Source organism: Myripristis murdjan, chromosome 5, assembly GCF_902150065.1.
Source record: "Myripristis murdjan chromosome 5, fMyrMur1.1, whole genome shotgun sequence".
NCBI lineage: Eukaryota > Metazoa > Chordata > Actinopteri > Holocentriformes > Holocentridae > Myripristis > Myripristis murdjan.
The window spans coordinates 12,655,601-12,672,178 of NC_043984.1; the positions used below are offsets into that span (position 1 = coordinate 12,655,601).

The window sequence follows — 16,578 nt, forward strand, 5'->3', positions numbered from 1 at the left end:
GACCGAAGCTCTTTTGGGAATTAATTATTCACCAGGTGACTTGTAGAAAAAAATAAGCGCAGTTATTAAACTATAGGGAATGAAATGTTGAAAGAAAAAAACTTTTTTATTTTTTATATTATAAGTCAGTGTTTTTTAATGTCATAAATACTTCAGAAGTTCAGAAGTTCAGATGATATTTTTCAGATCTCCGAACATTTGTACTGACAATTTGCAGTGCGCACAGGTAGGATACACGCAATGTGCGCCACATCATTATCCAGTATCACCTCTGTCTTTAAGTTCTGCAAGACAGCCGTACTCCTAGTTAGACCTTAATTTATAGTGCCCTTAATTATGCTGGTTAAATGCCACACTGTCGATTTGACTTTTAAAGTCTGTGGTCATTCACAATACACTTGTCTCTTTCCTGTACTGATAAAGATTTTACTCTCTGACAAATGGCAAACCAGCCTGGATAGGTGCACATTACAGCTCTGCAGAAACAAGGCTGTAGTTGCTCCTGTGGTCAAGGTAAAACTTGTGTAAACATTTTGTCAGTACACACCAGGCAGGGCTATAAGTAGGCATGCTCTCAGCAGCCATCCAAATGGGTTTGCTTTGCTTAGCACCTGGAGAAAAGCCAGCAGGCGATTAACATTTGGAGATGACAAAGTGAAACAGTATAGCCCAGGACAATATGTGAGTTGTTAACCCACTCGATTCACAGAGACAAGTGCACACCTGTATGTATGCACACACTCGGGCAAGCATGCACACAGAGACACACATACTTACTGTACATAGATGTGCGCGTGCATGTGTGTTACTGTACATGTGAGGACTTTCCATCTACTCTTAAGTACCTTGAAAAAATTTGAATTGGCAAAACGTTTGTGAATTTTCCTGGAGATTTGGTCCCCACAAACATCAACATAAAAGTGGACACGCACACACACACACACACACACACACACACACACTCCCAGTAGCTGAAGATGTTGATTTAAGATCATAGTGAGACATGGCTTTCTCTGACTAAGGCCATGGTCTTTTAGTATATACACTTGCCATCATGATTCATTGAGCTCCTCTTTACATAGAGGTTCTTGGCCCAGCCTGGTAAGAAGCAGGGTTGGCTTTCAAGGACAGAATCATATAACATTGTCATTACTAAAGTAACGTGCGTGTCTGAGACGTAAAGGTACACGTTATCTATACTGAGCTGCAGCCACTACACCTTATTTAACAGCTGGCTAATGAAACAGGCGCTGTAAATGACATTTTGGCAATAGGTCATTTTTACGGCAGTCTCATTTTAAGAGGCGGTTGAGGTTAGTTGTATAGGTCGACCCCCTGGGTTAGCACTGTTGTAGCAGAGCCAGTGGTTCAAGGCCGCATCACCTGCAGGTCTCATTTCGGCAACAGTAGGCCACATTCATGTAGGTTAAAAAAAAAACAAAAAAACAACTTTGACATTTTTTTCTGGATTTTATTGTATTTCAGCAATTATTAGATTAGGCTTTGAAAGGGCTCAAACCTCATAAAGAGCCCATCTGGAGGGTATTACTTCTCCATCATCTCCTCTTTAAACAGTGCAGACTATAGATACATTGTGTGATTAATCTGATTATGTATTTTTGTACACTGTTACATATCAACCAGGAAGTGGGTGTAATAAGTGGGACAGTCCATGTCACTTCCTGTGCTGGGGCTGTCTGCTTAAAAAAAGGTCTAATGCTAAGACTAACTGTGAGGCCTTGTGAGAGTGCGAAGCTGTGAAGCTCATGCTTGTGTGTTTTTATGGTTGGCACTTTTATATGTGTTGATGTGTGTGTGTATATGTGCATGCACTGTACTTGGACATGTGTGCATACGCTCCCTGAAGGGGTTAATAATTGCAGAATGTAAAGAATGTGTAAGCTGAAACTAGTTCTGTCTGATTGGACGCATCCAGACTCATCCTGATGTTTGATTGATTGATGCGTGTAAGGAATATGGATTGGCAAGTCATCCAGAGAGCATGAGTCAATATAATGAATCCATGAGTACACTTGACCTTTGGCTCTTGTCAGTGTGTTCATATTTAAAGGGAAAAAAAAATACAAATTAAAATCTTTGTCCTGTTGGAGAGCTGTTGTTGGTGATTGCCCTTGCATTCTTAGATCCATTTTATTATTTGCTGGTATTTATTTCTTTTCAAAGGTACATTATGCAAAATTGATTGATTTAGACTCAACTGACAAATAATGTAGAATAGGCAAGATGGTTGAGTCTGCATGGTTCTCATTGTCAACCCACCCCTTGTTGGTTACTAATACATTATAAGCTTACAATCTTATGTAATGTTTTTGGTAAATTGGAAAAAGTCCACCTTAAAATGCTTGATATGTCTGTATATGCAAGATGCTGACTTAAAAAAAAAAATGTTCTCACTTCACACCCAATGTTGACAACATGATGTCACATCTAGATATTAAAAGAGCTAGCCACAGTGGAGTTTACAGTAATAGGAGAGAAAAAATATTCACAACACATGTGTGGTAAAAGTCCCTCAAGATCAATAAAAGTCCCTCAAGATCAAAGGGTGAGGGCTTGTTTCTAGACTCACTGTTTTGCACCAGCGTTCAACAATCATACAAATCCATCACAGATAAGGAAGAGGTAGTAGTTTCTCCACTGCCAGTGGCCTCAATAGAACAGGATTCAACATGGCTACAAGACATTTTGTGTTTTGAGTAAAGGGTTCTTTTTTTTTGACTGAAACTCTTGCTCCTCTCTGCAACTAACACCATACACCGATGTCTGCGTGCAGCAAGTCCAGTCTCTTGGTTATGCTGAAAGTCATTCTGGGAACTGTAGGAAATTATAAACTGAAGTAAAAGTAGATGTTAATATCACTTACTGATAATATGTAACATATGTAATATGTGTCTGAAGTTTTTTTTTTTTTTTTTTTTTTAATGCCAGTTGGAGTTGCTTGGGCCTTTAATGCTGCAATTAGTCAAGAAACATCAACAACATAATGTAATGATCGCTGAAGGAATCAAAAAGTTCATTCACTGAAAATCACTATATGGTTCAGTCTCCTCTATTGAATCAGAATCAGATTCATGACCAAGACATAAAATGATAAGGAGATTATGCCTGACAGAAAGTGGCATAATGCTTGTTTACACATCCGTGAGAACTAATTACACAATGAAACAAGCCGCATCATCAACGCTTCAGAACAATGCAAAGAACAACACAAGAAACAAGAATCGATTTGTGTTGCGGTATCAACCCCACAGCTCTGTGATCTTCTCGACTCCGTGCAACTTGCATTGTCCTGCACTTGCACAATCACCGTGAGTCATCTTTACTTTCGCCCAAGATTTCTCCTAATCTTTTTGAAGCCTCTCTGTATCTTTCCTCGATGAGTGGGAGGCTTGTTTGTTCAGCGTACACTCGGCTGTGTATACCAGCGCTAAAGGCCACTTCTTCGCAAATGCCTGTTTTAGCGGGAGACTATTTGTCAAATGCATTATGACTTGTGCATACCCCCGGGCAGAATCACTCCGGTGAAATGAAGTCGGATACATTACTGTAGCTGTTCCACTTTCTCCTCATCCCTCTTCCTTCTAACAGCACTGCGCCCCAAAGAGAGACTCTCTTGTAATTATACTGTAGTTATACTGTAGGTTTATAATCCAATGGTTTACAGATGTTATTCTGTACATAGTTGCAGTCTGTTCCAAGTCGCGTTATTTATAAATGTGGAGGCTGTTTTCACTGTAGTGCACAGCAAACACTATTACTGATACACAATTTTGCAATGCAAGTGCTTAACTGATTCATGGAAAATGTGATATCACACTCAAAACATTAATATAGTGAGGGTGAGTGTTTGGTGGGGGACTATGTGTGTGTGTGTGTGTGTGCAATGCATATGTAATTGCTAATATACCTTGAGGCAAGATCTATGAGACATGATTTAATGATATAACCATCGGTTATACATTATTCCAGCAATCCCCATATGTGCCATACTTTGTAATGGTTTATTGTACATCTTTATATGAGAATGAGTAATAGCAGCTGACATCTCTTCTCCTAAAGAGCAATGAGGCTGGTTTCTGCAGAGCACGTACCTCCCCTTTTCAAGTGGTCCATTCCATTTCCACCACTATCCAAATCACTGTATTAGTCATGGGATACTTCAAAGTATGGACAGGGTGGTGAAAATATTTTCCATGTTGAATTCTCAGAATGTGTTTTTTTTCTTTCTCTTCAAAACATGACCTTAATAGAAATAGAAAAAGAACAGTTATTCCAGCTATACCTCATTCTGTACACACAGAGAAGTTAATTACATGGAGGGAAGCGTTCTTGGGTCGACAGCGTGGACTTGGGGTTTTTCATTGTGCCCATTCATAACATTCTGCTGACTGGCCAGTCCGGGTTGCAATATCCCAGCCGTTCTCACTGGGAAAATGTTAACCCATGCTTGCCTCAAATGCACCAGAGAATAACACAGATTCTGTAGGTAGGCAGGAAGGCTGCGATGCTGTTCATGCACAGTTTGAGTCAATGATCTCGCAGCAAAAAAAAAAAAAAAGAAAAGAAAAAAAGAAAAAATACATAAAGTGATTTGAAGTTGCCGAAATAACAATCGCAGTATTCAAAACAAAAAAAAAAAATATTATGGAGCGTATATTGTGATGTTGGTGCAGCCACTTCCTGGCTCTAATCAAGTCTCTCTTTCTCACTCTCTCTCTCTCTCTCTCTCTCTCTCTCTCTCTCTCTCTCTCTCTGTGCCTCTCTCTCCCTCTCTCTAACTTTTTCTCTCATTTACCTCCCCAGCAGCAATGTCAAAAGGTTATGGAGGGAAGCCGGATCGCCTGGGGCTGATTGTGTCTTTGAGTTAATGATAAGTAGCTACAGCGCTATTCTCTGGGGCAGCGGGGCTGAGATTGTGTTCTGTGCATAGACTGTTACAGTAGGAGAAAACTGCCCTATTTCTTGCTTAAAAAAAAAAAAAAAATACTAGAAGGAATCAAGAACTGCGCTGCGATCATTTCTCATTCAAATGAGGGGAGTTAATTTTGAATAGGTGAGTTACTTACAGTACACAGCTTCTTTTGTGTCTTATTATTTATTGATGTTGACAAAGGTTGAGTAGATGTACCACAATGCGCTGACCTCTCAGTTACACCATGTTGGTGTGGTCACATCAGTGGCAGTTTCCAAGCTGTCCTACAGATACTTTTACATGGAACGGAGGGACACGGCTCAGAACATTACAGCCAGGAGCTGAGGGATTTACCACGATGGACTTGAGTTTAACCTCCAGGATAGTGAAGGTGACAGACAAAGCCTCAAACAGACTCTGCAGCCCTCCTATTGCTCTGTGTACTTTATACTCTGGACTAGACATGACTCAGAGCTAGTAGAAGGTGTTAAGAGGGTCATAAGTCATCTGTGGCTGAAAATAGATAGAATAGTTTATCCTGCCCGGTTAGGTGCTTAATCACCTAGTTCCATAGGAACAGGCTATTTATGTCCATGATTGAGTGTATAAAATGCCATGGATTCAGTCATGTCAGTGTCTTCAAGCATACCTTTTTGATATATTAGTGTGATGGAATCATTTCTAGACTGGTATCACAATACAGTTTATCAACCGGTAAATCAATTTGTTGTCATAAATCAGCGGTTGGGTTTTAGGATAAGCCTGATAGTAGATTTTTTCTGGCTTTGTAAACTGTACTTAATGTGAAATGCAGCCACATCACAGGATGTCAGAGTAATTCCAGACTTGACGGTGATCCCGAATCGAAACAGCCGACCTCCCCCCGCCGCTGAACTCATGCCCCTCATTTAATCACATTAACCCTAATTATCGCTACTGGCCCTTGAAGCCCAAATACTACAGCCGGGCTTGACTCCTGGCTCCCGTGCGTGTTTCCTCCCTCTGTTTGTGTTAGGGGTAGTGCGATGTGCCAGGCTGTTTTAAACTGACTGTCTGCCCCTCAGGAGGCCTCTGTAGCAACAGCCTCACCTGTCTGTCTCTCTGCGTGTCTGTCTGCCTGCCTCCCTGCAGCCCAGTTTTCTAATGCTGTTTTTTTATTTAGTTCTTGATTAGTTGGGGGATGGGGGTGCTGGAATAACATTTGAGGGGTTTGCCAGGGTGTTGGGGTGTAAAGCAGAAAGACAGACAGGGAGAGAGAGAGAGAGAGTGAGAGGGAGAGGGAGAGGGAGAGAGGGAAAGAAAGGAGGGCTTAGATAGAGAGAAAGATAGAGAGATTTTTTAGGGGTACTTTATTTTTTAGCTAACCATTGAGTCTCTAATGTCACTCAGCGATGTGGAAACCAAAATGAGCCTTGCCACCAGATGTGTTCCAGTCCAGATAGCGACTTGAAAGACAGACGTTTATTGTTTTAGTGCATTTGGTGTGGTTCAAACCCAAACTGCATGAAATGCTGATTGATGGATTTCACTAAAGAATGAACGAGAAAGCGCGCAAGAGAGAGAGCGAGAGAGAGTGAGAGAGAGAGAGAGGCATCTGCTTCATGCGATTTATTTAACCATTTCCACGCTCAGCCTGGTGATGAGAGGGGGGGTGGGGAGGGGGGCTGTATTTCACAGCGCTGCAGTAGCATTTCAGTGCAGGTTCATTTTCTTTCTATCAGCACACCAATGCAGTTTGAAAAATACAAACCTCTCAGGAATGTTTCCCTTTGATATCGCTGGAATATGGCCTTGATGATTCTGTAATGGACATGGTTTATACACAAATGAAGGCAATTGTGTGACTTGCTTTGATAAAGCTAAGTATATTAAAGATAAGTGGAGGTTTATACAGTAACCTTCACATATCATAGAGTTATGCCTCGGTCTTAGGATGGTAGGCTGTGGATTTTTTTATTTTTTATTTTTTATTTTTTTCGTGTGATTTTTTTGTTTTTTTGTTTTTGTCATAACGACAAGCCAAATCCAATTTTCTTATTCAAGCAGCTCTGACCTTGTATTATACCAGTTTATGTCTTTGTTGCACCAAAGCCAACAATCAAATGTATTGTTGTTGCTGACATTTAGCATCATCCACGTGCATGTGGTTTTGACTGCAGGTCAGGAAGTGCACAGCTCAGTCTTTTTTGCAACAGTTTCAGAATCCCTACGGTATAAGGCACAGCCCAGCTCTTCACACAACAAACCTTAAGATGTTCTTATTATTTTATGCCTTAGGTAGCAGTGGTGAGGCATTAATGCAACAAGACAAAGCTTTTTTTGTGTTGAAATGCTGCAATTCCTTTAATAATGAAGCTGATCTTCATTAGGGTAATTGCTTCGTTTCATTCATAAACAAATACACCACAAAGTGATTATTCTGCACGCATGAGATTATGAGTGCAGTTACTGGCCTTGGCAGATTTGTTTAAAGCAGGCTTTGGTACATAAATTAGCGTAATCATTGTATGAGAAAACCATATCAACATTTCAAATAAGCCCAGACGGAGCTCATCATCTCTCGCTTTCACACTCACCACACTGCAAAGATCTCACAGTTCATCCAACAATTTGTTTTTCATATCGCCTTGCTGGGAATGGTTTTTTTTTTATAGCCAATGTTTTGGTGCCATCATGACTTTTTTTCCTTTCTTAAAGGCCCTGCACGAAATGGTGTGAGACTGCCGTTTACCGTATGAGCAGGAAATGAAACACTAAGGAAAGGAAGGGAGAGAGGGAGGCCAGGAGGGGGGGGGGACAAGATTTTGGGGGATCTTGACAGACAGATCAGAATGTGGAAAGTTTGACAGGCATTGGGCTTAGCTGATAGTGGATATCGGCATGTTGGAAGGGACAGTGCTCTCATCGTCAGGTGAGTGTCCTGATAAGTAAAATGGGCAGCGCCAAATCACCCAACAAAAAAAGATTGATTCAGAATTCACCTGTCAGCTTTCTGTAATGCGCGACATTTGCTCCCATTTTTTTTCCAAATATGGAAGAATTATTGTATGAATAGCTTGACTGACAGCAGATGTACAGAAGGCACATCACAAGATCCTTATAGACTTTTCAACAGACCAAGAGGTGCATGTATGGCGTTTGGTTTATTTGTTGGCAAACGCGCTCCAATCCCCTCGCTCCACTTCTGACGGGTGTTTCCTTGGAAAAAGGCGACCCGGTCGGTGCGATCCAACAGATTCCATAGGATAAATGTATATAAAGAAAACAACTGATAAACATAGTGTCAGCACTGTCAAAGAATGCAGCTGTTGGGTGTATTAAGAGAGGTTTGCGAGCCTGGGCAAACATGAACAGTTGTCTTAGCTTCCTGAGGCACGTCCTGTGCAAACAGAACTGGAGATGACTGGTTCCCTCTGCTCTCGGTCCACACTCAGAGACCATGGGCCCACTGAGTACACACACACACACACACACACACACACACATACACACACAAACCTAACCAAACCACATGCGCACACAGAGGATGCCCTGCTGGAGCTGTGTAGCAATAGCCACCCCATTGCTGTAGTGACTGAAATGAATTGCATGAATGTTTTGCAGCCTCCACAGTGTGAACCATGATCCCATTGAACATGCTCAATTAGCTGGAGTATGATATTCATTTTATAGTCAAGAAAAGTGCACTTGCTGGGATCATTTGAAAGATAAGAAAGATTTATTTACTTGACGCTTTCTAGAGGTTTCACACATTCGGCTGCTTCTGTAATTCTCACGGTCACTTCACTGTAAGCCCTGCCCTCTTGATTCAAGAAATAAAATTCCTCTCACACACATGATCGTAAAGTCCCCATTGCTGGGTGACCTAATAATGTGGGACTGATTTGACTCCAGCATTGAAAATACCCTCAGAATTGTGCATCGTTCACATTGCACTATGCTATATTTAAGTGTAAATGTGTTCTCCTTTTTCTCCAGAGGAACAGAAAGCAAATTGCTAGAGTATTGTGAAGAAAAATGCAGATCTATATGCAAGCTCCGGTGGCCCCTTATGTTTTGCTTAAAATTTGAATCAAGAGGCACTCACAATGCATTAAGTGCAGTTGACAGCAGAGCGTATTTGAATCGTTTGAGTTACTTCAGGATTGTACAGGAAGTTAGTTAGCTAGGGGCCACCAAGGATTGGCCCCCTGCCATATGCCGTTTGTCTCTGCTTGTGTCTGCCAAGTGTGTGTGACTCCCCTCCATATCACTGCAAACCCACAGTCCCTCCAGGCCCTTTTTTGTCTCAGTCTAGTAAACCACCTCTGGCGCTGTTGGTTTTTGTTCATAATATTTTCATTGTAGCTTTGCCTTACTTTCAAGGAATAATTGTCGGCTGCATATTGATATTGAGTCTCTGCTACCACTGGCCTTTTAAAATCATTTTCACTATTTTGACTCAATAAACTAGCATCAAATGACACTTTGTTATCTTACAGAAGAGCTGCACCGTGTATATAAAACTGGAATGTTGCCCAAGGTATTCTCCTCTTCCCTGCATATCAGCACTTGCTGTTTTCCAGCTATACCCCATTTTTCCCTTAAAGGACCATACCAGTGATTTTGAATGTCTGGCGCATTTACTGCTATTTACCCACATTTTAAATTGCAGTAAACCCTTTTGGATGTCATTAAAGATTTCACAACAGATAATCAAACTCCCTTGATTTTTAGATTAGAATTTTTGGTTGAAACACACACCTTATTATGTTCCGTTTCTGCACCTAACACAGTTGTCGCCATTCATAAACCACAGAACTGATTCTCTGTGTAAAGCAAACATTTCTCCGGGGACTATTTTCCTCCCAAATTCAAGTCATCAGAACACAACAGTGCTGCTGCTTTTAGGAAAACTAATGTAGGCAACTTAATTATGATGATGGAATACTGGTGTGAAGAATGTTTGAAGTCTCTGAAAGTTCATTTTCCTTTCATAGTAGAATAAATGGAAACCAATGGCTGTATAATAGATGGGAAAAATGATGTCGGAGTTCTAAAATATGTCTGCTTACTTTGGTAAAAGATAAGCAGAAACATGAAGTTTATACATTTTGTAGATATTAGGCTAAACATGCAAAATCACTGGTATAGTCCTTTGTAACTACACACATGCACAATAATGCTGAAGTAATGTGTAAAGCATGATATATTGCTATATGGTTGATGGTATTTATTTTCAGATGTGATACGTTTACTTAAATGCTGTTCCCTTTTGTGTATTGATAGTGGATCTCTGCTGCCCTGGCTGTTTTAGCCCTTAGTTGGGCTTGATTGGTATGTGATATGTTGGTGCAGCTGAAACTGAGTGTATTCACTGTGCAAACACAGCATTGCTGGCACTCCTGGTTTCACTTAATCTTTGACACAAAGGCACTGGCATGTGGCTGGGCTCTCCGACAGATTCAGTGACAGAGGGGCGGTGGGAGGGTGGGGTATGGGTGTATAAATAGTGTGATAATTGCTTAAAAGTTAGCAGATTTAACACATTAAAAAGTGTAAATTTATTTTAACCCCCCCCTCCCCTTTTTTCATTCCATATCAATGTGACCCATATTTGGGATTTCAAAACCACTTCAGGCATTGAACATCAGAGTTGCTTATGAGGATCTGATGAAGTGAATTCAGCATTTTGTGTTCTCTGATCATGTTTTACACAGAAAATGTTGTGCTTTGTTTTACTGTAATGCGAGTTAGCATTAAAAATGGTTTGTGGGAGGAGGTGACTGATGTTATGCCTGATGCTTTGGTCACCTGCAGACCTCACTCTGGGGAGCGATGTACATCCGGTAGCTATCCACTCAGCTGCCAGTCTGGCTGTATGATGTATTTGCCTGTCCATCCCATAATTACCCACTGGGTAGATGGGAGGACCTCTCTGAGGTTACAGTTTGTCTTAGCAGTTAGAAGAGTCTGGGAGAGTTTAAGCGATTCCCCAATAAGCTCATTTAGAGAACCTTTTGATGTTTCATCAAGGACCGAGACATCAATTGGAAATTTCTTCTCCATCCCCGTTAAGATAGAAGTGGATAAGCAAAGTATGAGAAACATTTTCAAAATGGAAAATATTTCAATTTAGATTTTCCAATTTGTCAAGGGTTATCTGCAGTCATGTTTTTAATTACTGCAACCCTGCCTGTTTGTGCTAAAACATTACCTCTTGGCATCTCAGGCTGTCGTTCACAATGTTTGATATCTTTCAGATGCAGAACCAACGGATACTGATAAGTATCAAATGAAATGTTTTCACATCAAAAGAATTGTTTGTATATTTTTGGACACGGCTTGAGGCGGTAAAAATGAGTCCAAAATGAAAAGCGATGACCTCTCATCAGACTTTGACAGGATTTTGCTGACACCAGTCTTGGGTAATCACCAGGTTTTGGCAGGAGACAGGCACTCGCTCTTCCTAGGTACACACCACCTAATATTCTTTTAATTGACTTCAGAGAAACTGTATCAGGACATGCTGATGAAGTTACAAATTGGCTAAAGCAGCTCATTCTGTGAGCCAGATCTCCTTGTTCCTTTGGTTTGGTTTGTTATACTTTCTGCTGCTTCGCATAATGATGAGGGTGGAAGAGTGGAAGATTTCAATTACTCAGAGAAAGTCAAGGAGGTTGTTGAAGTTTGAGAAATACAACACGGGCTGGTTGCTATGTGGAGATTGCGCCCATTTGGAATGTAATTAAATTGGTTTGGCTGCTTGCCAGGAAAAAAAAAAAAAAAAACATTCCTTTCTTCTCATCTCAAATGAAAATGTATAGAGTGTTTTGCTGAAAAATACCTGGAGGGAACAGTAGGCTGTTGAATTTTTGTAATACAGCTTGCATTGTGCAGTGGAAATGAGTTTTGAGATGAGTTATCCTTTGTGGTTTCCCCTTTGACATTTCAAAGATATGCAGCTTTTGAACCATGGATTTACTGTAATCTATTTTTTCTATTATTGATGTGTGGTTGAGTTATAAACTGTAAATGGGCTTCTCTGCCATTTCCCTGGCTGTACCATATCAGAAACCATGAGGCCACGTTACAGAGAGACTTTATAATAATGTTTATATATAGTCACATGTAAACCCCAGTCTTAGGTCCCGGTCTACATGTGAAACTGCAGATGACCGTCTGTTTGCCATATAGGCGCTGCATGGGAACCTATCATTGGCTGCTTCCCTCCACATAGGAACCAATCCATACTGCCTTGAAGTGATAAAAAATGTAAAGGGCCTCCCCAACCACGTAATTTGAAAGTAATGGCCAAGTGAATTACACATATACACACACTCACACACACACACACAAAAAAAAAACAAACTTGGATGCTGGTAATAGCATGGGACCACTGCAGTAAGTATAGACATTGAGGAATTACAAAACTTAGATGATGTCTGTGGTGGTGGCTGAAAGTCTGCTGCGTTCTCACATACACATGGGGAATTTTAAGAAGGGACCAGTTCACAGCAATGAAATTAAACCCACTGGCTTGTTTTGTGCAAGGCATCTATAAATAGATTGATAAAACTAGTGAAGGCTTGGAACCAAAGCTGGAATAGTTAATAACATATTTATCATAGTCATTAACCACCGGTAGTACTTGAGGGTTTGTACTATGACAATAGTGCTGATAGATAGATAATATTGGTAAGATCAACATCTAGCTATTTCTTCCAAGCCTCACTATCAACTATTGTATATGAGCCAATATAAACTCTGCAAGAGGCAGCAACACTTGGAGTACTCAAAAACCTATTATTACTTTCTCCCATTCAGAGGTTGTGAGGTTTTATTTGCAAAGAGGTATATCTTCAAATATATTGATTTTTTCAGGTAATATGACCAAAAAAAAACAACAAAAAAAAGTGATACAAGTAAGCTAATGCAGATGTGATATTGTCTTTGAACTTTGGGGTTTCGGATTCATAAAATTCAGATTGCGTGAAACATTACATCCAACAGTCAGTGCTTCGTCTTTTTTTTTTATTTTCTTCCAGGAATGTTGCAAATGAACTCTTCATATATAAAGACCAATATGAATTGACATTTTACCACCTACAAAGTCCTGCACAGTGGGATCTTCCTGCTCTCTGAATGAACTCAGAGTCATAACAACAAGAAAAGATGAAAAACAGCTCCCAGTTGTCAAAAAAAGTACTGCTTACAGTTAAGAGGCTGTTTGTAGTTTTACTTGAAGCCTTGTTTTAGGTGGTGACCGGAATAATAAGAGCGTTCTCTGACCAGTAACAATAGTGTGAAAATGACTTTGTAATTGCATTATGAGAAGCATAGAGTGATAAAGAAAGAGAAGGAACCAGCAGCCAGCTTCAGAACCATAAATGTGAGCTGTGGGGTCGTGTATTTGTTGTGGGGTGTTATAAAAATCCAAACCCCTCTGATCCACCGTCGCCTGATCTGCAAATGGATCGAGCTGCCCAGCCGAGGCGTTCTTACAAAATCAGCCCGGCATGGCGTTATAATAGCTTTTCCTTGTACATGTCCTGTCAAATCAACTTAGCCTCCTCTGGTGCTATTTTAGTGTTAGTCACACAGTCGTTGATAGAGGAAACTACAAGTCCTGTGTGGCGCTGCGTGTCCCCAGAGAGCACATGGAAATATACTGTCATGTATCCAGCACTGTAATGCCATCATTATGACTTCACAGTTTGAGAAAATGTACTTTGAAAGCAGACCCAGGAAGTGAGCTAGAGATAAAGGTGGCGAGATGATAGCCTAATTGGTGGAGTCTACTGTTGTTGCGCTAATGGTCGTTTGCTATGGGTGCTGCTGCAGCTTACGCGGAGTGTGTGTTGGTGTTTGTGTGTGTGAGTATGTATCTGTGTGTGTGTGTGTGTGTGTGTGTGTGTGCTCGTGCGTCACGGTGGATTTTTATTCAGAGGCCTAATCCAACATGCACATGACAAAGCCTGCTAAGTGAATCAAAAGGCTGTGTATCAGTGGAACCAAGACTTCTCAGTCTCCTCAATGGAGCAGCACAGATAGAGCGAATGGGCACAGGCACATGCCAGTACACCTTCAGGGTATAGATTGTGTGCCATAATGCTTTCATGTGCCTCTTCTGCCTATGTCAAACGTAGGCTCACATCTCAATAAGGCGTAGGATTTTGTTTTTTTTTATTATGTCGCCTTGCTTGTGTGCCTTGCCAGATACGTTAATGTGAAAAGATATGTGTGCGTGTGTGCATGTGTGTGTTTGTGTGCATGAACCCAGATTTAGGGATACACTGTTCAGCTGAAAAGGATGTAGAAAAGCCAAGGAGCTGTTTCCCATAGTATAGCAGTTCTTACACTGTGTGTGGAGGAGGATAACGGACCAACATGCAGCCATGTGCATATCCTGTGGTAATAGCAAAGCATCAGAAAAGGCAGTCCTTTGAGTAAATTAAGGAAATGTATTATAATATAAATACCTGTATGTAGGGCTGCAACCAGTGATTATTTTTATTGTCAGTTAATCTACCAAATATTAACTGATTCATCATTTCGTTAAAAAAAAAAAAAAAAAAAAGCCAAAAATAAAGACAAATGCCCATCACAATCTACCACAGCCCACCTGAAGCCTTCCCAGCAGCCAGAGTAACCCAAACATATTTATTTTAGAGTGGCAATAAAGAGAAGAACAAGCAACCCTCAGCATTTGTGAAGGTGAATGACTAAAACAATTACTAGATGGGTTAACTGACTAATCGTTTCAGCACTACATGCACGTGTGATAAGGCCTCTGTGACTGCCATTCTTTACTGCTGCAAACAACTAAAACTCAAACTACTGACAGAGTGCAAGAGGAGATGGAGAGATAAAGAGGTATCTAGAGCAGAAAGTGAGAGAAAGAAAACAGGATCAGCGCTCAGAAGACGACGACTTTTCTCTGAATCAGGGAAGAATGAAAGATAGCAGTGGATGGCGATGAATTCACGTTCCAGAGAGCTTCAAGTTCCATTGTTCTTCTGTAAAATCCTAACAGGCCTCCTATAGAGAGCAGCAGCCTCTCCAACCCCAGCCTCTGAGCTGTAATATTTGTTCAAACTCTAATTTGCTGACTTCAGTTATAGATTGATGTAGAATAGAATAGAACAGAATAGAATAGAATAGTGTGTATACTGCACGGTAAACAAAGACTGTGCATGCTGACGTGACACCGGCATGCACTTTCATTCACGGTTACTCACACTCCATGTTGTTTGCATTATTGCAGAGCAGACGTTTTCCTTGCTATGTGTCGTCACTGCAAAACTGACTAAAAACGCGAGGGAGTATAGTCGCAAGGAGACGGAGGTCACAGCAGCACCACTTGAACTTTTAGTGGAGCCCCCAAGTTCTCTCACATCTCAGTTCTTCTTCATCTTCTTGTCAGCGTTCAGAGACCATCGTCATCTTAGCGGCTTGAGGTCAGGCCTTGGTGCATCAACTCCAATTTGCAGCTTGATAGTGTACTGTACGCATTTGGATGCCTTCTCTTTCCTGACTCGCCTGTACTGTTAAATGAGATTTTTCTCTCGTCATTCAGGCTCGTTTAGCGCAGTTGGCAGCTGCTGCTGCTAAGCCGCACAAACAAGGCAGGCAACAAAGCGACACAAAGGGTAAACAGGTCTCGAGCAGTGCACTAAGGTGACGGATGAGCTAATTGAGGATTAACAGTTAATAACTGGAAGAGGTGAAACAAACGCCCACCCCTCCTTTCTGCGACAAAGTCTACCTTGATCTTTCTTTCTTCCTTGTTTATTTCACTCTGTCTCACTCACTTTCCTCATGTGTCATGCCTTTGTTTCTGTCTCTCTCGCTTCTCATCTTGTCTGCCTCACTCGGCTGGATTTTTTCCTCTTTCCCTTCTCCTGCCTGCTTTCTTCTCGCTCTCTGTGGCTGATTCTCATCAGGCTGTATTAGTTGCAAATGCAGAACTAAGTGGCTGTGACAACATTCTCAAATGCTCCAGCTGCCACAGATTTATTGAGTTATTAAAGTAATGTACTGTGATTAAAAATGCTAATTTTCCCTAAATCATATGCCAGCTTACATTTTTTTTCAGTAGCTGATTTAATTACATGGAAAATGAAACAAGGGCCGATGATTCAATCTTCACAGCCAATTGCCTCTCCTTACAAATATGAATTACCTCATGATGCAGAATTATTATTTGGGTTACTAAAATTGAAATGACAATTTGCAAGACTGTTAGGTTTTTTTTTTTTTTTAATTCAGCGATCAGGGCTTTTGGTGGTGAATTGCACAGCTGTAGTGTGCATGAATGCATTCTTAAAATTATTTTATTATTATTATTATTATTTTTTACCATTACATAGATTACATTTGCTGGTATTTTTGTTGTATATCATTCCAACAATCTTACCTTGGGGCTATAATTTGAAAGGGAGGCTTGAAAATAGTGTAAAAGCACTAATCCTTTGAAATCCTTATCTTGCTGCTAAAGCAAGCCACTCAGTACATGTAGGGTAGTTCTGGTTTTACATTTAAAGCATGGATTTTAAATGAAGAGAGAAAAAAAAGTTTCCCTTCCCACTGTTATTATGAATTGTGTCCTCATCTATTCTGAATAATTTCCTTTTCCCTAGGGGATTTCTTCAGTGTGCTTTCTG

The 16,578-nt window shown here is 40.6% G+C and overlaps 1 protein-coding gene across 1 annotated transcript in view; it reads left to right on the plus strand.

The window, feature by feature from the left end:
* The window catches only part of LOC115359914 (TOX high mobility group box family member 2), a 98,340-nt gene that overhangs the window by 1,404 nt on the left and 80,358 nt on the right, over positions 1–16,578 (plus strand).